The 26291-nt window shown below is 40.1% G+C and overlaps 1 protein-coding gene across 12 annotated transcripts in view; it reads left to right on the forward strand.

Annotated features, from left to right (window-relative positions):
• LOC101726456 (uncharacterized) overlaps positions 1-20098 on the forward strand; it is a 139156-nt gene extending 119058 nt beyond the window's left edge. For 6 of the 12 annotated variants that reach the window (XR_015443778.1, XR_015443779.1, XR_015443776.1 and 3 more), the window contains 5 exons: positions 15006-15146; positions 15281-18147; positions 18301-18399; positions 18499-18564; positions 19380-20098. The gene's annotated coding sequence lies outside the window, so the exon portion shown is untranslated. Of the gene's footprint in view, positions 1-14236; positions 14551-15005; positions 15147-15280; positions 18148-18300; positions 18400-18498; positions 18565-19379 lie in introns of those variants that run through there. The other 6 variants (XR_015443784.1, XR_015443783.1, XR_015443782.1 and 3 more) reach the window with 6 other exon arrangements.
• Positions 20099-26291: the final 6193 nt, after the last annotated feature.

Below are 26291 nucleotides of genomic sequence, written 5' to 3' on the forward strand. Positions count from 1 at the left end.
GCTATAAAGGTCTCTAATTTCTCATTTTTTAAGGCTGAGTAGTACTCCATTTTATTAAAAAACCACATTTTCTTTATCCAGACTCCAGTTGATGGGCATTTGGGCTGTTTCCAAGTTTTAGCTATCACAGACTGTGCTGCTATGAACATGGGTGCACATATATCACTGTGGTATGATTCTTTTAATTCTTTGGGGACGATCCCCAGCAGTGGAATAGTAGGGTCAAATGGGACTTCCAGTCCTAGTTCTTTGAGGTAGCTCCATACTGATTTCTACAGTGCTTGCACCAGACTACACTCCCACCAGCAGTGGAGCAGGGTTCCTCTTTCCCCACAACCCCACCAGCATTTGTTATTGGTTGATTTCATGATAGCAGCCATTCTTTCTGGAGTGAAGTGGAATCTCAGCGTTGTTTTCATTTGCATTTCTCAAATGATCAGTGATGTTGAACATGTTTTCATGTATTTATTTGCTATTTCTACTTCTTTGAGAAATGTCTGTTCATTTCAGATGCTCATTTTTGGATTGGGTCTTTAGATTGGGGAGGTCTGTTCTTTTTAAGTTCTTTATAGATTCGAGATAGTAGGCCTTTGTCTGAGGAAGAGCAGGTGAAGATTTTTCCCCACATTGTGAGTTGTCTCTTCACACTGCTGGTGGTTTCTCTTGCTGTGCAGAAGCCTTTTAATAAGAAGAGATCCCACCTGTTGATTGTTTGTGCTAGTTCATGGGCAACTGAGGTTTTGTTCATAAAATCTTTTCCTACACCAATGTCTTCAAGGGTTCTACCTAACCTCTGTTCCAACTGGTTCAGAGTTTCCATTTTAATATTTAGATCTTTCATCCATTTCGATTTTAGTTTAGTGCATGGTGAGAGATATAGGTCTAGTTTTAATCTTTGGCAAGTTGAAGCCCAATTTTTCCAGCACCATTTATTAAAGAGACTATCTTTCCTCCAGTGAGGGTGTTTGGCTCCTTTGTCGAAGATGAGATGGCTGAGTGAGTCTGGCATTGTTTCTGCATCTTCTAATCTGTTCCACTGGTCCTCAAGTCTGTTTCTTTGCCAGTACCATGCTGTTTTTATCACAGTAGCTTTGTATTAGAGTTGCAGATTGGGGATTGTGATACCCCCTGCCATGTCTCTGTTACCTAGAATTGCTTTTGCTATTCTGGGTCTCTTCTTGTTCCAAATGAATTTTTGTATTGTTTTCTCAAGGTCTATGAAGTATGCTGCTGGGATCTCAATTGGAGTTGCATTAAATCTATATAGCAGTTTTGAAGTATGGCCATTTTCACTATATTAATCCTTCCTACCCAGGAGCAGGGGATGTCTGTCCATTTTCTGATATCATCTTCAATCTCTCTTTTCAGAGTGCCATAGTTTTCAGGGAAGAGGTCTTTGATTTCTTTTGTTAGGATGATTCCTAGATATTTCAGTTTTTTGGATGCTATTGTGAAAGGAATTATTTGCCCTATTTCTCTCTCAGTGAGTCTGTCATTTGTGTAGAGGAAAGCTATTGACTTTTGTGTGTTGACCTTGTAACCAGCTACTTGACTGAATTTGGTTATTAAGCCTAGAAGACTTTTGGTGGAGTTCTTGGGGTCTTCTATATACAGTATCATGTCATCTGCAAATAATGACAATTTGACTTCTTCATTTCCTGTCTTTATTCCTTTTATTTCTTTCTCTTGTCTAATTGCCATGGCTAATGTTTCCAGAACTATATTGAACAAGAGTGGTGATAGTGGACATCCTTGTCTTGTTCCTGATTTGAGTGTGAAGGATTTCAGTTTTTGACCATTTAGTATGATATTGGCTGTTGGTTTTTCATAGATGGCTTCTATCAGTTTGAGGTAGAGACTATCTATTCCAATGTTTTGTAGGGTTTTTATCATAAATGCATGTTGGATTTTGTCAAATGCTTTTTATGCATCTATGGAGATAATCATATGTATTTTGTCCTTGGCTCTATTGATATAGTGTTTTACATTGATTGATTTTCATATATTGAACCATCCCTGCATCCCTGGGATGAATCCCACTTGATCAGGGTGTATGAACTTCTTGATCTTCTGCATTCTGTTTGCCATTAGCTTATTAAGGATTTTCGCATCTATGTTCATTAGTGAGATTGGCCTATAGTTCTCTTTTTCAGTTGGGTCTTCCTCTGCTTTGGGGATCAAGGTGATGCTTGGTTCCAGGAATGAATTTGGGAGTATTGCTTCCCTTTCAATTTCATTGAAGAGTTGAAACAGTAGTGGCAGCAGTTCCTCTCTAAATGTCTTGTAGAATTCAGCAGTGAAGCCATCAGGGCCCGGGCTTTTCTTAGTTGATAAGTTTTTAATTACATTTTCAGTATCATTGGTTGATATTGGGTTGTTCAGAATTTTTAGGTCTTCTTCATTCAACTTTGGTAATTCATATGTATCTAGGAATCTGTCCATTTCTTCTGTGTTGTCCATCTTATTGGCATATAGGTTCTGGAAGTAGGTATTGATGATCCTCTGGATTTCTTCTGGGTCTGTTGTAATTTCACCCTTTTCATTCCTAATTGCATGGATTTGGGCCTTTTCTTTCCTTTTTCTGACAAGGTTGGCCAAAGGTTTGTCAATTCTGTTGATTCTTTCAAAGAACCAACTCCTGGCTTCATTGATTTTTTGTATTGTTCTCTTAGTCTCCATTGAATTGATTTCTGCTCTGATCTTTATAATTTCCTCCCTTGTATGAGCTCTGAGGTTGTTCTGCTCTTCTTTTTCTAGAAGCTTGAGGTTCAGCATCAGGTTGTTTAATTGGGCTCATTCTGTTTTCCTAATATGCATATTCACTGCTATGAATTTACCTCGTAAGACTGATTTCATTATGTCCCATAGATTCCAATATGTCGTATTGTCATTGTCATTTAATTGAAGGAACTGTCTGATTTCTTCTTTAATTTCCTCTGTGACCCATTCGTTATTCAAAAGTGTGTTGTTCTATTTCCACATGTTTATGAAATTTTTTGAGTTTCTTTTGCTATAGATCTCCAATTTCATCACACTATGGTCTGATAATATACAGGGGATAACTTCAATTCCTTTGCACTTACTTAAACATGTTCTATGTGTGAGTATGTGGTCTATTTTGGAGAATGACCCATGTGCAGCTGAGAAGAATGTGCATTCTGATTTTGTGGGGTGGAAGACTCTGTAAACATCTGTTAAGTTCATTTGTTGAAGAGTTCAACTGAGTTCTAGTATTTCATTACTTATTTTTTGTCTAGTTGATCTATCTATTTGTGACAGTGGGGTGTTGAGGTCCCCCACTACAATTGTATTAGTGCATATATGACTTTTCATGTCTGTTAGTATTTGTTTTATACAGTTGGGTGCACTAGTGTTTGGTGCATAGATATTTATGATTGTCATCTCTTCCTCTTGGATTCTTCCCTTTACAAGGATGTAGTATCCTTCTTCATCTCTCGTAATCAGTGTTGGTTTGAAATCTACTTGATCTGCCAAGAGGATAGCTACCCCTGCTGTTTTGGGGGTTCCTGTCACATGCAGTATTGTTTTCCACCCTTTAACTTTCACTCTATGAGTTTCCTTTTGAATTAAGTGTGTTTCTTGTATGCAGCATATTGTTGGATTTTGCTTCTTGACCCATTCTGCCAGTCTATTTCTTTTGATTGGTGAATTGAGACCATTAACGTGGATGGTTATAACTGAAACGTATTGACTTGTCATTGCCATGACTTTTTCTTTTTGTTGGGTTCTCCCCCTTTACATTTAATTTCTTGTCATGCCAGATGGGTTCATTCTGCTTTGCTTCCTGGGGTTGTGATCCTCAATGTCTGTTCCTAGGATATTGTGTAAAATTCTTTGGAGTGCTGGTTTGGTATTCACGAAGTTCCTAAGGTGCTCTTTGTCATGAAAGTATCTTATTTCTCCATCCATTTTGAAAGATAGTTTTTCAGGGTACATCAATCTGGGTTGGAGGCTGTTTTCTTTTAGGGCTTGGAATAAGTAACTCCAAGCTCTTCTTGCCGTGATGGTTTGTGTTGAGAAGTCTGCTGTGATTCTGATGGGCTTTCCTTTGTATGTGATTTGTTTCTTTTCTCTGACTGCTTGGAGAACTTTGTTCTTCTGTTGAGTTTCTGAAATCTTAACAATTATATGCCTATGCGTAGATTTTTTTTGATCAAGGCTAGCTAGAGTCCTATATGCCTCACTTATCTGTATGTCAAGCTCTTCTCCCCTCCTTGGGAAGTTTTCTGTCATTATTTCTGTGAAGGGATTTTTTATGTCATCTGCACTCTCTCCTGTTTCTTCATTGAGCCCAATCAGTCTTATGTTATTCTTCTTTGCATCATCTAGCAGCTGCTGGATTGATTTCTCATGCTCCCTTATAATGTTGAAGCAATTTTTCTTTTCCTGGTCACTAATTGCAATCTTATCTTTTATATCTGAAATTCTGTCCTCACATTGGCTCATTCTGCTGTGTAGACTTTCAATGGAATTTTTCATTTCCTGGAAATCTATTTGCATCTGTTTTATGGATTCCATTTATTTCTTATGTTGGGATTCCATCATGTTCCTGAGCTCCTCTCTAGATTTATTAATCATGTCTTGCACTAGGGGCACAATTTCTCCTGTTATCTGAGAAATTATTTCTGATTTCATTTTTTCCAGATCCCCTTTTGTTGCCAGTTCAGTGGGTCCAGGTGGTTGAGTATCAGAGTGTTCCATCTCATTTCCCTTTGTGGTTGCTGTAGGTGATCTGGAAGTCTGGTTTTGAGACTTCTTAATGTGTTTTCTCATTTTGACTGGGGCAGGGGGCTGTTAGCACCTGCATGGATTACCTCTTCTGAGCTGGGAGAGGTGGGACAGGGGTTGGGAGCAGCTGTAGGGATGGTGACCCAAAAGCTCTTTCCTGTGGGCTGGGAGCAGTGGGAGGGATGGTGGCCAGGAAGCCCCTTCCTCTGGACCAGGAGCAGTGGGATGGCAGCTCAGAAGCCCCTACCTCTGGGCTGGGAGTGGTGGGAGGGATGGTGGCCTGGAAGCCCCTTCCTCTGGGCCAGGAGCAGCAGGACAGTAGGTGGACCAAAAGCCCTTTCCTCTGGGCTGGGAGCAGTGGGAGGGAAGGTGACTGGGAAGCCCCTTCCTCTGGACCAGGAGCAGTGGGACGGTGGCTCAGCAGCCCCTACCTCTGGGCCGGGAGCAGCAGGACTCAGTACCTTGGTCTGGTGGTCTGGTGTCCTCTGGTGGAGTTTTTTAGATAGTCTATGTAGCATATCATATCATCCACAAATAATGGTATTTTAACGTCTTCTTTTCCTATCCTTATTGCTTTTATTTCTTTCTCCTGTCTAATTGTTCTGTTTCCAGAACTATACTGAACAAGAGTGTTGACAGTGGACATCCTTGTTATGCTCCTGATTTCAGAGTGAAAGCTTTCATTTTTTTTTACCATTCAGTATGATGTTGACTGTTGGTTTGCCATAGATGGCTTTTGTCAGATTGAGACAGTGATGATCTATTCCAATTTTTTGTAAGGTTTTTATCATGAATGGATGTTGCACTTTGTCAAATGCTTTTTCTGCATTGATTAAGATGATCATGTGATTTTTGTCTTTGTCTCTGTTGATATAGTGTATTACATTTATTGATTTGTGTATGTTGAACCATCCCTGCCTCCCTGGATGAATCCTACTTGGCCATGGTGTATAATCCTCTTGATGATTTCTGGCATTTCATTTGCCAGTATCTTATTGAGGATTTTTGCATCTATGTTAATGAGGGAGATTGGCCTGTAAGTTCTTTTTTTTTGATTAGATCCTTCCATGGTTTTAGTATCAGAATAATACTTACTTCCAGGAATGAATTTTGGAGTACTGCTTTACTTTCAATTTCATTAAATAGTATGAGAAGTATGAGCATAAAGTCTACTCTAAATTTCTTGTAGAATTCAGCAGTGAATCTGTCCAGGCCTGGGGTTTTCTTTGTTGGTAGATGTTTAATTACATCTTCAATTTAATTGACTGATATTGGTTTATTTAGAATTTTTATATATTCTTGATTCATGTGTAACTAAGAATTTGTCTATTTCTTCTCTATGTTTTGTTAGAATTCTTATTCTTGAAGTAGATATTGTTGATCTTCTGGATTTCTGAGAATCTTTTGTGATTTTACCCTTTTCATTGCTATGAATTTCCATGAATTTGTGACTCTTGTTTTCTTTTTTTATAAGGTTCACTGTTTGTTAATTTTATTTAAAGTTTCAATGAACCAACTCTTCAATTATTTGATTCTTTGTTTTGCTTTCTTTGTCCCCATTGTGTTAATTTCTGCTCTGATCTTTATAATCTCCTCCCTTATACAAGCTTTGGGCTTGACTTGCTCTTCTTTTTGTAAAAGCTTGAGGCTCAATATTAGTTTGTTTATTTGACCTCACTCTGTTTTTCTCATATGAGAGTTCATATCTATAAATTCCTCTCATTGAAGTTCTTTCATTGAATTCCATAAGTTCTGGTATGTTGTATTAGATTTACTGTTTAATTGTTGAAGCTGTCTAACTTCTTTAATTTAGTCTGTGACCCACTGTTTGTCCAAGAGGGTGTTATTTAATTTCCATGTGTTTATGAAACTCTTGTGGTACCTTTTGCCATTGATTTCCAATTTGAATACACTATAGTCTGATGTTATGCATGGGATAATTTCAATTCTTTTGCCTTTACTTAAATATGTTCTATGAGCTAGTATGTGGTCTATTTTGGAGAACAACCCATGTGCAGCTGAGAAGAATGTGTGTTCTGGTGTTGTGGAGTAGAACATTCTCTAGACATCTATTAAGTCCATTTGTTCAAAAATTTGGTTCAGTTCTGATATTTCATTGTTGATTTTTTGTCTTGTTGATCTATTTGTTTTATTGGAGTATTAAGGTCCCATATTACAATTGTATTAGTACTTATTTGATTTTTCATGTTTGTTAAATTTGTTTTATATAGTTGGGTGCACAAGTGTTTGGTGCATATATATTTGATTGTTTTCTCTTTCTCTTGGATTATTCCTGTAACAAGGATGTAAGGACCTTCTTTGTCTCTCTTAATCAGTCTTGGCTTAGAATCCACTTTGTCTGAAAATAGAATAGCTACCCCTGCCTTTTCTGGCTTCATGCTGCATGAAGAATTGTTTTCCATCCTTTGACTTTCAGTCTATGAATTTTTTAAAAAATTAAATGTGTTTCTTGTATGCAGCATACTGTTGGATCTTGCTTCTTGATCCATTCTGCCCCACTGTTTCTTTTGACTGGTAAATTGAGACCATTAATATTGATGATTATAAATGATATGTATTGACTTTTCTTTGTCATGTTATTTTCCTGTTGTTGGTTCCCTTTTCTTCTCCTCTGTTTAACTTCTAGCCTTATCTGATGGATTCATTCTGTTGGGGTTCATGGAGTTGTAGTTCTTGTTATCACTATCTACAATGTCCTTTGGAGCATTTTGGAGTATTAATTTGGTGGTTATGAATTTCCTCAGGTGTTCTTTGTCATGAAAGTATCTTCTGGGAATATGGGAGAGTGATGAGCATCAGAGGAAGAGTCTTTCTGAGATTTAGTTTCCTGACACTAGACTATAACAGTGCAAGGAGAAGAAGAAGGAGGAAGTTTTCTGCAATTACTTCTGTGAACAGTTTTTTTTATGTCATTTGCTCTTTCTTTTGCTTTTTCATTAACTCTGATTAATCTTATGTTATTCTTCTTGCATCATCTAGCAGCTCTTGGATTGATTTTTCATTGTCTGTTGCTATTTTTAAGAAATAGTAGTTTTCATGATCTCTAACCACAGTCTTGTCTTCTACATCTGATATTCTGTCCTCACATTGGCTCATTCTACTGTGTGTATTTTCAGTGGAGTTTTAATCTCCTGGGTATGTTTGAATCTGTTTCATGGATTTCATTTCTTTCCTATGTTAGGTGCTCATCATTTCCATCATTTTCCAAAGCTCCTTTATTTCTTTTTATCCATATCTGCTCTAGAGTCGCTAGGCATGTCTTTCATTATGGATCCATTTCTATAGTTATCTGAGAAATTATTTCTGCTTTGATTTTTTTTATAGAGCCTCATTCATCTGCTTTGCTACCTCCACTGTTACCATTTCAGAGAGTCTAGATGGGTGTTTTTCAGATTGTTCCACTTCATTGCCTCCTAGAATTGCCTTGGTGAGCTGGAAGTCTGGGGTTGCATCTTGCTTAAGTGTCTTCTCATCTAAAAAAAATTTAATCCCTGGATTGATTCTTATAAATTGCTTATGGTAAGTAGCTTTATTACTAGTATTTAGAACCCTTAGGAAATGAATACTTCTCAGAGATGTCTTTCAGGTATAGCTGGCTTTTGCGTTTTTGAGTCTTTCGCAAGATATTACCTCTTCAGTTTATTTGGTATGAGAAGTTTCTGCCTACTTGGCCAGCCCCTAGTTCTTTGGCACTGGCCTGTAGAATTGTTTATGATCCTTAGGCAATCTCAGTCTTGGCATACCAGGAAGAACAACTGATTTGAACAATTATGTCATCTTGTCTAAAGGAGTATAATCAGCTATAACAATAGCATCAAACACAGCCTACAAAATGACAAGCTGGTAGCTATTAATTTACCACCTTTAACCATATGAACTAGATTTATGATTACATAACAATTTCTAAAACAAACCAGAGAATTGTATATAGTAAATAAGCCCTCAATATGGTGACTTTACCCTAAGAGGACAACATTTAAAAGGGAATAGAGGGGAAAAATAGAGAAATAAAAGAGGAAGAAGAAATTAGACACAAGGCTGGAGGACAATTATGTACACTTTGAAAATCTGGTGAACAAGACAGGAAGGATAGAGAGAAGCACAAAATAAAACCAAGAACAGAATAGAACAACAACAACAAAAAAACTAGAAACTGTTTTCACACTCATATAAAAACCAGAAAGAACAATAAAGAAAAAACAAAACAAAACAAAAATAAGAAAAGAAAAAAAATGTCTACTTCAAGGTGTGTCTCTGCTGTCACCTATAGACAAAGTGGTCATCTAGCGTCCAGATTTGTGTTGATTAATCCCAGCAAGCCAGCTATAGCCTTACTTCAGGGTAGCGGACAACCCCAGCAGGCCTGCACCTTTAGTTCCACTGAAGTTCAGGCTTGTTTCTGGCTGTGATGCTGGAACTTCATTTGTTCAGTTTGTCACACTCCACATTTCTCCTGCTGGCTTGTACTTGGCCCATTGGGAAACTAAACTGAAACCAATCAGGAAGGAGAACCCATTTGGAGCTGCTCCACCCATATCCTGGTTTCCTGAGGCATGTATTTTGGTGACAAGGTGGCCAATAAATACAAAAGGAAGCAGACTTTGAAACACAGTTAATCTGGAATGGTTGGTTGCTGTCTTCTTGTTTAGCAGCTCATGCCATCCCAACCCTGTGATATGATTGTCAACCAACTCCCACTGCACCGGCCCCCCCAAACCATCTCACAGGGGTTTTAATTTTCCATCAAGCAATAGGCTGTTCTTTCATTTTCAAATTAGCTTTTGCTTTGGTATGTTGGTCAGCTTTCTTGTTGCTGGGACAAAATACCCAATACCCATGACTTAGAGAGGAAAGATTTAATTTAGCTCATGGTTTCAGAGGTTTCTGCCCACAGTTGACTGGCCCCAAGGAAGAAATATGGTGGAAGGGCAGGGTGGAGCTGCTTAGTTCATGGCTCCTGGGAAACAGAACACAAGAGAAGACTGCTCTGAGTGATGTACCCTCCAGAGACATTGCTCCCAGTGATCCAGCTCCAAATGGACCCTACCTTTTAACAGCACATTCAGATATGAACACTGAGATACAAAAATATGAATGTATTAATCCATGGATGAGCATGAGTCCCACATGAACCAGTCACCTCTCCAAGAGTCCCTTAATCCAGCCAAATTGATAATTAGGCTAAACTATCACAGTTGGTGACCAAGAAATGATAGAAATGTCCTTGTGATACATTTTATAAAATTTAGTTAAAAACAACATTCTAATTCAAGAAATAGCAATCCTCAATAGCTTCAGTTTTCTGTCTAAAAAACTCCATTATCCTTCAGGGAGAGCTTGAGTGCTCTAACAAAATTCTGATAATCTTAGCCCCTAATTTTAGTCTACTATTTAATTTTGGGGCTAATTGTTAATTGATTAAATGATATCTTAAAATTCACTCTTCACTTCTCTATGCCATGGGTTGCTTGAGTGCCCTTCAGAATCACTAGGAGGGAGTGTAAAAGCACAGACTGCTGGGACCTGTCCTCAGAGATTCCATTCAGAGATCTGGGGTGGGCTAGAGAAAATGCATTTCTAACAAGTTCCCACTTTACCCTGTTGCTGCTTCTCTGGAGCCACACTTTGAGACCCATTGCATGACACAGATCTTGAGAGAAAACTGTGGTTAAAGGCCATGTATTTTGGCAAAGGAGAAACTGAGATGTAAACTTGTGAGCATGGAACCAACTGAGGCAGTTGGATCTTAAGAGGAGAAGCGGAGAAGACTTGAACCTGGCCATGGAGGCTCTGGGGATCTGAGGGTCTGGCCAGGGTTTGAACAGTTGGGCCTCCTGGTAGTGACATCATGAGATGGCTGGAGGGTGGCCCAGGCCCAGGATGCTTTCAGGTATGGGCATAATTAATGGGGCCCATGAGACTCATGCATCAAAACTGCCCCCTGGGCAGCTCTAGGCCAGTGTCTCAGCTCTACTTTGGAGTCACCCAGAGAGCTTTAAACACTATCACCGCTTAGTTCACCCAGGTCCAATTAAGTTGGCTTCTGAGGCTGCAGTGTGGGCAGGGAGTACCTTCAAAAGCATATGTTCTAAGAGCAAGCAGCCTCCCCTCAGGGGTGATGATTTAATTGATCTGGGGAATATTTAAAAATATTCATGATCATCTTATGTTACTGAAATTGAATTAAGTGATTTTAATGTGCACTTACTGCCTGGCACAGAATAATCCTTCAATAAATGTATTGACGATGTTAATTAAGGATTGCTCTGGTGACCTGTTAGGCACTTCTGAGACTGGGACACTGGCAAAACACTTCAGACTTGACTCCTCTCTCTTGCTGTCAGCTGGGTGCTAGAGATGATTGCTCCTAGACTAGCTCATACTTTGATGGGAAGCGAGGAAATGAGTTGCATTGAATGTATATGAAACTTTCTTCTTCTTCCTCTTCCTCTTCTTCTTCCTCTTCCCCTCCTTCTCCTCCTCCTTTTCTTCTTCTTCTTCTTCTTCTTCTTCTTCTTCTTCTTCTTCTTCTTCTTCTTCTTCTTCTTCTTCTTCAACCATTGGTGGTCAATCTACAGCCTTCAATCTGGTACAGCTTTTGAACTAAGAATAAATCGAAAGAACAATACTGTTGTATGCAAAGGTCAGATTTCAGTGTGCATAAAAGAAAAGTTTTACTGGAACACCACTGTGTTTACTTATTTTCACTCCATGGCCATTCCTTTCCATCTTGTCAAATGGCACCGTCGTGCTACAGAGTTGAGAAGTGGGACAGAGACTATGTGGCCCCAAGTCAAAAGAATTTACTCTCTGCACCTTTCCTGTAAGACATTTGCTGAATCTTTATTTACAGAAAGAGTCATCCCCACAAATGCTCTGGTTACCATTTAACGTCGACAGGTTTCATATCTCTAGATCTAAGATACTACTAGTAGTAGAATTCTTTGCAAGTAGAAGAAGACAAGATTCTTGCTATCTTAATCAGGTTCCAGTGGTGTTGTTTGAAAGTTTTATGGCTTCACTTTTCTTCATTAAATTAAGAAACGTTAAAATCTACAGACTAAATGGAATGTATAAGCCATACAAACCTAAGGTCTTTGGAGCATCCTGAGCTTCCTAAGAACTGCTGAAATGCTTCTGAGTGCCCTTTTTTAATTTGGAAAGGAAACCACTTAGGTTGTCATTCAGCTCCAGATAGTCATCTTTCCTCTTCTTTCCCCATCTCTTTTCCTTTGCCTGTCACTCTATGCCTGGTCAGTGCGGAGAGAACAATTTCAAGGAGGTCACTGATGATATGGAATGGTTCATAAGCTATGCAAGTGAGCCAGGCATGGTGGCACATACCTGTCAGTTCACCTACTGGGGAGGCTGAAGCAGGAGAATCACAAGTTGAAGCCCAGCCTGGGCAACTTTGAGAGACCCTGTGTCAAAAAAGTTGGAGGGAGTGAATCTCAGTACAAAGTCCCTGGGTTCATAGAAAGAGGGAAAAATGTTATAAGTCACAAGATGTATTTCTAGACCCCTGAAAAAAGTGGAGGTGTGCTGGGAGTGCCCAGTGGGTAGGTAGGAACACTCATCCTAAAGACAAAGGAAAAAGGCCCTGGCATTCAGAACCTAGGGAAAGACAGAGGTGCCAACCAGTATATCCTGACATTGGAGAAGGGTGTGGATTGCTGGCCATATCACCCAGGAGGCTGCAGGGCAGGCTGGAACACTCAGCCTGGGGGAGGGGTGGAGGGTGCACCCTGAGCCTCCCAGGGCAGACAGTTCTGGCCTTGCTCCAGTCCTGGCTTTGTGGTGGTAAGAGCCAGTCACTTCCTTCTTGCTTTGTCAAAGTCCTGGTTGAGTTCTAATCAACCAAACTTTAGCAGGCTCACAAGGAGGGGTGACCCGTACTTGGTCTCTTGTCTTTCACTGTCCTGGAGATTCCTGAAATGTGTTCTTTGGTGGTTGGTACTGATACCATCCTCCATCCTGAGGTTTTACTTTGCATTTTCTTCCCACAGCATGATAATGCACAAATAAATCGTGTCAGTATTTCCTTTTATTTATATCTAATATAATATCAGTAGTGTGATTAGATAATTTGAAATTTAATAGAACTTTCCTAGGTGAATCAGCTAAGATATATCATGATGAAATCTCAGAGCCTGGAGAGGAAAGAGGGAGGGAGCACTTCACACACACACTACTGAGTCAGCACATCATAGCAATTTTCTGTGTCCTCATAATAGATACTTGAGAATAATTACTGACAGCCTGTGGAGAATTCATCAACTTCGGGTACCAAATAATACTATCATGGCAACTGTGTGAATTAAGTTAGAAATTTAGTGAATACTGATGAAGTCTCCTTACTTTTTTTCCCCAGAAAAGCCAATCTGCATAATTGATGCCATAGGTAGAAAAATTCTTTTTTATTATGATATCCTAAATCAAATAGTTTTTAATAAATGAGAGGTACATAATCATTGGAAATTATTGCTGGCCATGTGAGACAGCAAAAACAACATCCTTAATTCTTTTGTAAATGAAAAAAAACATGGTGTTTATTTTCTAAGCATCAACATGCTATGTTCCAAAGAGAAATCCCAATTGACAGATGGTCTGGGGAAGTTCAGTGTTGAGAGAGAGTGTTTCCTAATGAGTCTGTGCAGTGAGTACAGGCAGGTTGTCTGTGGAGCATCCGGGCCAAGTGCAGGGGGAATGACAGCAAGAGCCTGACTTCTTAATTTGTACCACTCAAAGGAAGCCTGTCAAGCTCATGGTAGAAAAAACATATTCTGGCCATTTGTGCGTACTTACTCAAGAATAGACTTTCCACCTGCTGATAGGCAGTTTCTTTCTCACCAGATTCACTAGAGTAAATTCTGTTCTTGGTTTTTTTCCCTTAAATTCTTTTATTGGTACATTTTAGGTATGCAGTACGTTTACATTTATCATTGGGTGCTTGTACCTGTGCATGATGTATCTTAGTTCTTATTTGTTCCCCATTACCTGTGGGCCCTTCACCCCTCCACCCTTCTCTAGTTACATAGACTTCTTTTCCATTTTTTTTCTTTTCTCATAATTTTTCCTTTCCCCTTCCCCTCCTGCCACCCCTACCCCTTGGGACCCTTTCTTCCTATTTCAAATTATCAGTTATTCTTTTTAATCATTTTAATCCTTAACTGCACTTTCAGTTTCATCCAATAACAAATGCTGGTGGGCGTGTGGGGAGAAATCAGCCCTTCTCCATTGCTGATGGGAGTGCAGACTGGTGGAATCACTATGGAAGTCAATATGGAGAAACCTCAAAGAGCTAGGTCCCATTTGACCTTGCTATTCCCCTGCTGGGTATCTTCCCCAAAGTATTTTTTGTTTTAATATTTTTTTATAACTGATGCTCATATACATTGGACATGTATATTTGTTTTGACAAGGGGATAATTTATAAATGAAATCAGTTTCATGTTCTACCACACAGAGCTTCAGAATTTACTGTGAATTTTGAGGTTCTCCTTCCAACTCAGATATCACAGCTAGAAACTACCTGAGTCAAGTTTCGACCCGGGTTGGAGAGTTGATTTTTGCTCTCTTGGCTTTGCAGATGGGCCTCTTCCAATTGTGTTCTTCCGTCTTTCTCCTCTTGCCTCAGCCAGGGGAGGCTGAACTGCAGGAATTGGACCAATGGCACTCCCACCATCTTGCCTCTGGTTGGATTTGGCTAATGAGAAGCCCCAGGAAGAGATTAGAGGGGGGAAAGGAAGTAGTTCCCAGGAGTCTCCTGGCAGGGTAACCCCAAGCTGACTATGTCCCTTTAACAAGGTGGTGGGTCCACTCTCAGGGGTCCTATCTGTGTAAGTCTCATCTTGGAAAGATCTGCCCACTGTTCTCCCCTCGTAAGGCTTCAGACCTCAGTGTGGATCAGCTCCTGGCTCTTACTGGCCCTGGGAGTCTATTCCCTCTGGTGGTTGGTGATTTCCCAATGTCCTGCCTCCATTTGTGCAAGGGGCCTTATATTACACTCACTGTGAGTCCCCTTAGTGCAAATGTGCCCTTCTGTGAGGTTCTGACTCATTCAGATTTCAGGATCTTTATCTTCTAGGTTTTGTCTTCTCATCTGTAATTGTTTTATCCTGTTAGCCCTTGTTGACTGTTTTCTACTTGCTCATAGATAAGTGTTAACCCTATGAGTATGGACTTGGTTTGTTCTTATTTTTCTGACTCTACCTTTAACTTCTTTATCATTACAGTAACCACAGATATTTCAAGACTCTCATGGATACAGCGTTTTAGAAACCTTGAAGCACCACCAACCCCAACATAGTTGTAAATTCACTCTCATGTTCCACCGATGCCCTTGTTCTAGTCAGAAGGCTTGCATCCTGTCTGATGTAAGTGCACACACTCAAAGGATATTTTTTTTCATCACAATTCATCCCTTCATCTTCAAATTCTACCTTATGATTTTTTTAAAGGCCAGTGTTTTAGTTCTGACATTTTTTCTTTTCTACTTACTTTAATGAAGAAGAGGAGGAGGAGGAAGAGGTGGAGGAATAAGAAGAGGAAGAGGAGGAGGAGAAGAAGAAAGAGAAGAAGAGGAGGAGGAAGAAGTAAAGAAAATCATGGGACCTAGCATACTATAGCATTGTCTAAATTCACAAATTATCCTGCCTTTGAAGTTGGTATTTATTAGTTTTCACCCTTGCTATGATTCAGATCTAAGTTATCCTCCAGGAGTCTCATGTTCTGAGGTTCAGAGGTGAGACTTTTGGAAGGTGATTGGACTACGGGGGGCTACACTCATAGGTGTATTGATCCATTGATGAATTCATAGCTAAATGTGCTAAGATGTGAGGCCTGTTCCCATCCACATGGCTAGTGGTTGGCTTACTGCTTGGCGTGTAGCCATGGAGAAAGAAAAATTGTGCCAGGTCAATTACATAGTTAAGGAAGACTTTACTGAAGATTAGTGCAATACGGGTGATAGGTTGAACCCAATCACACAGGAAAACGATGGGCGAGCTTTTACATGCTGTGGTGAGCCAGGGGAACTTGCTGAAGAGACCAGGGGAAGGACGGGGTTGTGCTTAGACCATGTGTGCTTGTTAGTTGGCGCCCATGTCTCCCGCAGAGAGCAGGAGGCAGGATACCTGTGTTCCTTGGTGAAGAAATTTCAAAAACAAGTTTCACAGGTTCTTGAGAAAGATATCGCAGGGCTGAAGGAGATTTATATCTCAAAGAGCAAAGAAAGAATCTACAATTGCAAATTTGTGCGAATGAATTCTCCAAGGAAAGGGAACACAGGACTAGAGTCAGGAAGGAGCCCGTAGAAAGCTTAGTCATTTTGACAGGGACACTACAGGGGTCTTTTTAGTGAGTGATCTCCATATCATACTATGCTGGTGTTTATATGGCCACTTACTATGTAGGCCAGTGATGTGCAACTAAAAATCCTAAAACATTTTGTATGTGCAGTTTAATTTCTTAGACTTAATCCTTCAAGATGTGATTTTAACAATTAGTTTATAGACAGAAGATCTTAATCCCTTGCATTTTCCTACAAAGAAACACATGCTCTATGAGATCAAAGACTAGTTTGGCCTCCCATCTCCTTGTGCTGGATATGGAATATTTGTGAGAATTTTTTTTCCCCCACTGCTGTGTGTGGAAATAGCAATCTTCCACAAGACACAGTAAACAAATGCAGGTTAGTTTGAAATGTAATGGTCACCTACTGGTAAACACCTGGGTTTCAGGCCAGTCTTCCAGGTGGAAGTACTGGTTCTGTTACTTCATAATTATAGGAACTGGGACAAGTCACATAAACTCTCTGCCTCTTTGTTTAATCCTCTGTAAATGAAGCAAATACCTATTGTGGCGAGGTTGCTGGCAGGACTGGAGGAGAGGCTGCCCATCAAAGCACCCTGTCCCACTGCACAGAGCACACAGAAAGGTGTGGCTGAGCCATCCCGGAGTCAGCCAGTCTCTAGGTGAGGCTGGCACAGAGCCACAGAGAGCTGGGTGCTGCTAATCAAGGCTTTCAACTTCGAATAATGAACCTTCATTTTGATTTTGAATCGACTTTTTCTGCTTGAATACTTTATTGGAGCCTTTGTTTCTGCTTAATTGTTTTATTTTCATGACGCTGTGGTTTGATTCGGAGAGGGAGAAGTTGCTTTGTTTATCTAATTCCCTAATTAAGCTGCCCTATGGAGGGGCTACAGTCAGTCCCTCAGGCGCTGAATGAGAGAAGCTAATCACCACCACAGAGCCCAGCGCAGGAGTCGCTTGGGGAGGAAACTGATTGTTTTGGATGTGAATGCTGCCAATCAGACTTGGCTGGAGTTTGAAGTCTGCCCCACAGTCTAAGGTTTCATGCAGTAGATGTTTCCCTTATGCTGCTGAGTACCAAGTTTTAGATTTCATTGCTCTTTTAAATAGCACCCTGCCTTCTCTGCTTAAAGACCAGACTGTCCATCAAAATGGGTCCTTCAGACTGTTTAGGACTTGCGTCTTTCCAAAGCTTTTTTTACAGCCATCCTCTTTCACCTCTGTTGAATCCAATCTCAGTGTTTCCGGCTGAAGAACCCATTGGACATCTGGCCTAACCAAGGACAATAAGCTATGAAAAGGTTAGGGCAGCCCCAGAGCTTGGCCCCGGGCCTGGCCACCACAGGGGATGCCCTGAATTAATAAAAATGAAGAACTGCTTTTCTGTTCTTGTTCCTTAAGCCTTGGGACTAGTAATCCTACTTTCATGACTGAACAAGTGATATGTACTCCTACCCAAAGTAGGAACATGCTACGGGTCGTTTGGTACCTGCGCCTTGCCTTCAGAATAACAGGTATGTTTCTGTACCCTGTGCGTATTGGGATGTCATCAGTGTACTTGCGATAGATGCTGTGGTCAGAAGGGCTGAAGTCATACATGTACTCTATGCCCTAGGCACACATGGAGGGAAATTACAAAGAGAAACAAGACAACAACAGAAATGGAAGTAGAAGAAAGCATACTGTCAACACATGGTGTGTGCGGAGATCTTCTCAGAGAGAAGATGGGAATGGCAACTTGGCTGGGGTGATTTCTTGGGTCACCACTGCAGAAAAACAGTGGAAGGACAGTTTAGTGAGTGGTGTAGGTGAAAATATGGAAGGAGCTTCAGTTTGAGGAGCTGAAAGCGGGCAGAGGATCAGATTGGCCTGGTAACCAAAGAACAGCTTTTAAGGAGTTGTTGGGACTGATAGGGTCTGCATGATCATTCTCTCAGTTCTGGGTTTGCAGGCTGGCTCTGGACAAGTCCTTATTTCTCCAGTGGGCAATTTGGTCTCCATGAGATGATTGTTTCTTCTTGGTGCAGTCTCAGTTTTGTGAGGGTTCTGCTGGAATCCAAGGTGAGCATATGTTAGGGCAATGACTAGAGATTTCTGGGTATTTACTAAATGAATGTTCCTGAAAGTCTCTCATATCAGTGTCCTTAGTTGCGAAGGAGAAAAATTACGAGAAAAATTATGCGAATTTAAGACTGATCAACTTTGTATTGCCAGCTTTCAGACAGACATTGCCTAAATAATTAAGATGCCTGTACGCAGACCTGACCAAGGATCTGACCCAAAGTTTAAGGTCATACGGGAGACAAGTACCAGGTGAAGATCAAACTTTATTCTGCATCTAGTTACGCATCAGGCATTGGTAGCCCCATGTGATAAGTCACTGATGTTTTTGTTTTGTTTTGTTGTTTGTAGCAAAAATAAATTTTAATCCCAACTGTCTCAGAAGAAGTCACAAATCAAGCTTTTAAGGAGGAACAGGTGAGAGTTCAGGAGTTTGTTTGTTCTCCGCCCCTATAGTGGTCTCTGAATGTGTGTATACTCCTGGTTTTCCTGGCGTTGGGAATGGAAAGATGGCGTGTGTCTTTCCTAGTTTGGAGCCTCAGTGTATCTTATAAACTTCTGCTACTTCTACCTGCTGCAGACACCCAGCAATTTCAAAATCGAAGGAGTGATATTCAAAGCCCAGTGCAGTTTGACCCGAGCTCTTCCTTTCGAAGCTTATCGCATGTCCCGTGAACTGTTGGCTCACCACCAGGGGCTCCCTGCCATTTCTGAATATTTCCTTTTCTCGCTGTCTCCTCCAAGCGAGAAACCTTTCCCTTCACATTGACTTATAAAAGTTCATTTCTTTCTTTAAGTGGCAGCTCAAATATCACATTCTTCAAATTATTTTCATATTGATTTCTTTTCATTCAGTATGCTCCACTAGCTTAGTATTTCCAGAGCTCAGACCCTCTTTGATGCTACATATCAAATCTATACCTAGTCAGCTACATATGTGTACTTCATACCCATTCACTAGATTGAAAATTCCAGAGAAGGAGTCAGAAGGAAGGAATGTATCTGTTTCTCTCATTTCTAGTACACCAGTTTGTGAGCAGTAGGCATGTTAAACATAATTTTATGTGTTCACTGGATTCATTGCAATTTCTTTCTTGGCATATAAGAAAATAACATTTTCAGCCTCCCTGGAAGGCTCTAAATTGGATTTTGGTCAATGGGATGTGGATAAAATGTTGTAAGCCATTCTAGCCTGGGATACTGACCACCGATTCTCTTTTCTTGGCTTGAAGACCACATGTTCAAGATGGCAGCACGAGAAGATAGAGGAATGCAGGTCCCTATACTGGTCCTGGAAGAGCAGCTACTCCTGAGAGTCTAGGACCTTCTCAGACACTTTGCAAATAAAGCACGTATCTTTGCTTTGTTAAATCTATGATATTTTAAGTATTATTCATCATACATTCCTCACTAAGCCATGTTGACAAACAGCCTTCAAATTCCCTGCTCCTAGGGACAAAATCTTGTATTTTAATGTATTACAAGTAGATGTTAATAAAGAAGATATAAAAGCCATTCTATGAAAAAATAATTTTTCATAACAAAAATTATTAGAGAATAACCATGTCATATCATGATCTTATCATGTGTATTATGATCTTAAAAGAATATATTTTCATTTGCTTATCTATCTCTCAGCTCATTTCCTAATAATACTATACCTTTTTTTGCATAAAACATTTTAAGTACTGACAAAGTATCTCATATTCTGTATAATTTTGAACAATTTCTTTCTATTTCACAATATTTATTATTCTCTTTGGTCCTTATTTTCACTTTTAGTTTCTCATACCAGAAAGGCAATGGAATATTTACACATGTGTGTTTGATTTATTTCACTTAACAGTGTGTTCTCAAGGTGCATCCATTTACCTAGAAATGTCTAAAGTTTATCCTTCTTTATGGCTGAATAGAACTCCACAATAAAAAAAATACACACCTTTTTTATCCATCAGTTGATAAGCAATTGGGCTGTTTTCAAGACTTAGCTATTACAAACTGTGCCGCTGTAAACATGGGTGTGGATGTATCACTGTGGTGTGATGCTTTTAATTCTTTTGGGAAGATACCAAAAAGGGGAATAACTGGGTTGAATGGAACTTTTAGCTTTCTGAGGAATCTCCACACTGATTTCCACTGATTTCCACACCATTCTACACTCCCACCAACAGTGGGGAAGGGTTCCTTTTTCCCACAGCCCTGCCAGCAGACAAAGTTGGTTTATTTCAATGTACATCGTTAGCATGGAACTTTATGTCTAGAGCATAGTATGACCTCAATAAACCTCTGTCAAATATATGAATAATTAAATGTTTGTCACTTTCCATAATCTCTTCCAATTTCACCTGTGAAGGCTAACCTCAAATTTTCAGATTCTAGCAAAAACCAATTCATGGGTTGTTTATTGCAGTATTATTGACAACAGCTAAAATGTGGAATCAGCCTGGATGCCCTTCAGTGGATCAGTGGATAAAGAAAGTGTGGCATATTCACAAAGTGGAAAGTTATCTAGTCATAAAAGGGATTCTGTAATTTGTGCCACTGTGGTTGGAACTTATACTAAGTAAAATAAAGCTAGACATAGAAAGAAAATTACCACATGTTCCACAGCCTGGTGGAAAATACAAAGTCTGTCTTGTAGGAGAATGGGATGGAACTGTGGTCACCAAAGACAGGCTGGCCATGGCTGGTGCATGGAGAGAAGTTCAGTAAGGTCCACCAGAACATAGGCAGAGCGAAAGAATTACTTCCAGTCTTTCAGTATGAAAGGGCAACTTTCATTGGCTTAAACAATGTCTGACATATTTCTAAATGACCAGAAAAGCACAAAATATCCAACATATAAAATGATTAATAGAGATGGAAATAGCCCTTGCTTGATTTTTCAACTTGTGTGCATGTATTGAATTACCATGATGCACCCTACAAAGATGCGCACTTATGTCTCAGTAAAAAAAAATACAGATTCAGGGGAAAGCTTCTATTTGGTGGAAAAGTCTGCTGCTGAAGATTCCAGTAAACATTTCTCCAACATCTGCTGCTAGCTTCTGTGAGTAGAACTTGGAGCCTCTTGGTCTTGGGAAGTACTGTTAAAGGTAGCTTCAGGTAATAAAGGAAGGCTACAAATAATTTAGCCCCTCCCCAAGCAATTCCTGTCTAAATAGGGATAATAAGTTGCCAAAAAGGAAGGTAGAGAAGACACTAGAAATGAAAGCAGAAGCTGACATTTGTGGAGTAATTTTTAAGTGCTAGACATTGTTTCAGGCTCCTTGTGATCCCTGAATTCATGTAAATTTCACAAATGGACCAGGAGGAAGATGTTATTAACTGTATTATATGGGTAGTTGGGAAAATTGGTTCTCCAAAGGGTTAGGTAACATGGAAGTCCACAAGCTAGTAAACTGCAGAATGGGATTGGAACATGGGTCCACCTGGCCTAAAACCTTCCATGTTCTTGCAAATACAGATGGTCTCTGACTTACAATGGTCAAATTAATGATTTTCTCACTTTACGATGGAGCAAAGGGATATATATTTAGTAGAAATCATACTCCACATTTTGAATTTGATGTTTTTCCAGATTAGCAATACATAGTAGTTTTTGAGATGCTGGGGAGTGGCAGGGAGCCATGGGCCCGCAGATAGCCACATGGTCAGGAAGGCAAGGTACTGAAACTCCTCAGTGTTGTTAAGCTGTGATGTTTGATAGGCTAAGGGTAGTGAATGCATTTGGCACTTCTGATAGGTTTATTAGAATGTTACCTTTTTGCAAATCAAGGGGGCATTTATCTACATATTATGCTGATTCCTTCAAATAATAACAAGTAAAAATTGCACAGCAGTGGTGCTATCTGCCCCAACCTTAGGATTTGTAACTCATTGTGAATCACAAGTCCTGGGCTTCTCAGGACCCTATAGTAGGCCATCTGGACATCTTGATCCTGCTGTTTTGTGACACTATTGATCTTTTGATCTTAGTATTCACTTTCTCCCTTTCTGAGCTTTCTCACGCCTAGAAATTTTGACAAGGCCTTATTTTTTGGGTCTTGCAGTAGCCATTGGGTGAGATAACAGATTTAGTACGTATGGTTAGACCCTCCCCACTGACCTGAGATGTGGGCTTGCACTAGTTCCATTCTGGACAATTGTCATTCTCCGTTTGGGTCTGGACCCTGGAGCCCACATTCATCTGGGTGGCTTGGTTGGCATGTCCTAGGTCTATTATAATCTCCAACTCAGGATCAGACAGCTTCTATTTAATTATTCTATTAAGTTGTATGATACCATGTTTTTTAGTGGGAAAAGGATGGCAAGACTCAATGTAGAACATTAGAAAACTCAGAGTCTAGTGGAATGTGTGAAAATCTTTTACTGGGATGGGATTTTCATGGGCATTATCTGATATCCAGCATTCTGGGGAAATCAGTTTAAATGGGAAATTGAAACTCAGATTATTTTTATAGACCTGCTCTTTTTAACACAGACATTACATGGGAGACATGTGCACCCAGACCTTCTTTTGCAGACATCTTGGTTTTTTCCAAAATAGCATACTGACTTTGTGAAAAAGCAGTTGCCCACAGTATCTGAGAGATGAATCTGTTTCTTGTTGCTATTTGTAATGTCAGAGAGCAGACACAGCTGTGCACTATGATACGGCTAAGAAGGATTAATTTGGTCAAATACAAGTGTTACCTTGATAAGGGGTCTGTGATGTATAGAGATGCTGGGAAATACTGCTAAGTCGGCCAGTTACACTGTACAGATTTTAAATGAAGCAATGTTTTGTTTCTGTGGATTTTTATTTTCTGAGACACAGAGGAAGAGGGTGGAGTGTTGAGGCCACATCCATGTGGGTAATCACTGTCCTGGGAATGTTGATGTCCTTGCAGATATTCCTATTTTCACTCAGCAAGACATAGAGGAGATGATTGGCTTTTTAGTAAAGTGAATTTGGCGCCTGTCTTCTTCCTTTTAATCTCTCTCTCCTACATTCTTCACTTTCTCATTTCCTTAGCTTCTTTTATGCACTTTAACAGCCATGGCCCTTCAGACCTGACGTTATTTTGTTGGTCTTGGCAGGGCTTTTCCGACTAATTATGGCTGGATACGGATGGAGAGGGAGTGGCAATGCTGCTGGCTGACGTTGTGCTGGTCTGATAGGCCACGTGGGAATATCTGTGGCATCAACAGCAACATCTCTAACCACAATGACAGAGCTGATTTACAAAAATGCCCAGACCTTGGGCTGTTCGCAGCCTGATGTTAATTATAGAATGAGCGGGGACACTCAGATGTGAGTTCTACTTCAGCTTCTTTTTCAACTAGAAAACATTGGCTCTTTCTGTTGACAAAAGACATTTTTAAAGTGGTGGGAGAGGCATTCTTTAGTTTTTATATAAACCGAATCTCAGAGTCTCCCTGTCCTACCTGTTCCCAAGTTTGAAGAGAGGCTTAGGCTATTGATTTCAATTAGGCATCATGTTCAACAAGCCCTTTATTTGGGTTCTTACTTCCTTTGCATTTTAGTGGGAGAAACTTCTATTCCTTGAAATCTGACTGAGTGGTTTTCAAGCTTCAATACAGTTTTCTAAATCCTGTAATTCAGTGTGTGAAGGCAGGTTTCAGGAATTAGCACCTGGGTGATTCTTCAGTTGATGGTTCTCAGGCCCCATTTTGAGACATGCCTTTCCAGGACAGTGACTTTCAAATGTGTGTGTATATCAAGATCACCTAGGGCTTGCCAAAGGCAAACTGTTGTCCCCCACAGCCCAGGTTCAGATTTGTCAGGTCTGAGGCAGGGCTGAGAGCTTGCTGTTTTAAGAGGGCCCAGGGTGATATAGGTGGTGCTCTTCAGGGACCCCACTTTGAGAACTACTGCTCCTGGCTCTTCCAGTGGTGTCTTCCTGTTGGTCAGAAGAGTCCCACTGACAATAACCACATACCACACTTCTCATTCGGAGAAGTAGCAGAAGGATGGGTCTTGGTACATAGATGTTGAGATATAGTTCATACAAGACCTGGGATCTTTTTTGCGTAATAAATTACAGTCATTTATGATAGTACTTCAAAATGGACTCTTGTTCATCGAATTGCTAATTTTAAGGTACAGACTGGGCACAAGCGTTTGATGCCTGGACTGTAACCGTGTTAACACAGCCCGTCTAAAGTAATGTTGACGTCCTGTTGCTTTAATATGCAGCATCACACTTTCTCAAACAGGAAGTGCAGTTCATGGCTCTACTCCGCCTCTCCAGGAGTTTAGAGGTAACGATTAGACATGATATGAAGAGCAGCTATCCGTTATCAGCTGTGTTGAAGCAGAGTTGTTTACCTTGGCAGAGACTGTGTTGGATACTAATCAATGATTATATATTAGCCATAATATTACTCTATCAATGGCTTCTTTCACACAAGGAATTCTGATGATATTCTCACGACTATACAAATCAGCTTGTCTGACACTAATCAGAATTATTTGGCTTAAGTTTACTCATACAAATAAGTATTAGAGTTATTTTTTCCTGATTACCATGCTTAGAAAACTGTGCCTTATTTGAAATACTAATAACTGTGAAGCTCTGATGTTTTTTAATGTTACAGTGGGACGCACATTTTATGTCATTTGAATTTAGGTAAGTGACATTTAAGCAGCAGCAGAATTCCTTTAAGAGATTTCATGATGTAGACTAATTAAAAATAAAACATCTCACTCTTCCTACTTTTTATTTTCCTCATCAAATTTATCAGAGAGTAGATGGGAGTTTAGAAAGCATGAGCAGCAGTTTGGACAGTTTGTCATGCCAGGTACAGTGGCGGAAGAGAGAGAGGAACCTGAAGGAAGAACCTCATAGGAACCTGAAGGCAGACTCAGAACACACGGGCACTTCATCACGAAATTGGGTCTTATATATCCAAATCATTGACCAGGCTGGCATGAGCTATTTTATCCCTATGACTCTCTCCCCTGTTTTATCCCTTAGTATTTTGCCCTGTACTCTTCACCTCTAAAAGAAACAAAGAAAAAAACTAATGAGAGATGCATACACCTCTGTTTTATATCAAGGGCACACTATCTTGCTTTTGTGTTGAGGGCGAGTATTAAAATCCAGGCCTCCTTTTTAATGAGCCCTGTGACAAAACTGTAACCTTTGAGTTATCACAATATAATACCAGAATTTTAAAAGAGAGGAAAAAACACCCACAAAGAGCAGATGGTAATTGGAGCTGGTCTCCAGAAGAAATCGCAAGGACAATTTCTCACTGCTTCTCCTTCTGTGAAGTTCATTTGGATGACCTTTTGCCATTTTTGCCTGATGACACAGCCTGCCCTGTTCTTGGCCTGAAACCACTCAAGTTAGTCCTACTGTCAGAGAAGGATTTCAGTGGATCTTGGCTCACAGAGCCCAGTAAGTGTGGGTACAATGCTGTATTCTCTCAGGCAAAGAGGAATTTTTGTTCATCACATTGTGTCCCAAGCCTGGGTTTCACGTCTTGATACTGAGTTTGCCAGAAAGTCAAACAATTCATTCTGATGGCTACTCCCTTTCAGTAAAGTCCTTGAAAGTAGATATGATGAAAAAAAATTATTTCCCTTAAAAACCAGATGTCAATAGTGCATCTGACTGTCAGCAAGAGCAGACCTCAGTGTAACTCTGCTATAAGTCAGATGTTCTGAAACCCATGGCTGGGCATGGAAGAGAGTGGAAGAGTCCAGCTAGAACAGAAAACATTTAACGTTGGGCTTGAGATGTTGGCTACTCTTCATTATGAGGATACAGGGATGGGCTGGTTTTCTCAAAAACGAGTGATGATGGTTCCTATTATGTAAGATACAATCCTATGTGTATACAGTGCAGCACCCTACATACCCGGGCTAGTCTGGTGAAGTTCTATTTTAGTCCAGGTCACCTGCTTTGGGAATAAGAATGCTCTCTCAGGGTAATTGTCGGTGTCATCTCAGTGCCATCTGCTTGCCTTATGTTCCATAGATGGCTCAAAGGACACGGTTTCAAGAGAGATCTAACAGGAACCTTTCAGAAGAGAGAACATGAAGACAGTGCAAAAGAAAGTAATGATTTAGAGCTTAAAGAGGAAAAGCATATGGTATTGAACATATAACTTAAATCCCGGTATCCTAGACC

This window comes from Heterocephalus glaber, unplaced genomic scaffold (genome assembly GCF_053883595.1).
Source record: "Heterocephalus glaber isolate CG9 unplaced genomic scaffold, H.glaber_assembly_v1.0 deba00001579, whole genome shotgun sequence".
NCBI classification, from domain to species: domain Eukaryota; kingdom Metazoa; phylum Chordata; class Mammalia; order Rodentia; family Bathyergidae; genus Heterocephalus; species Heterocephalus glaber.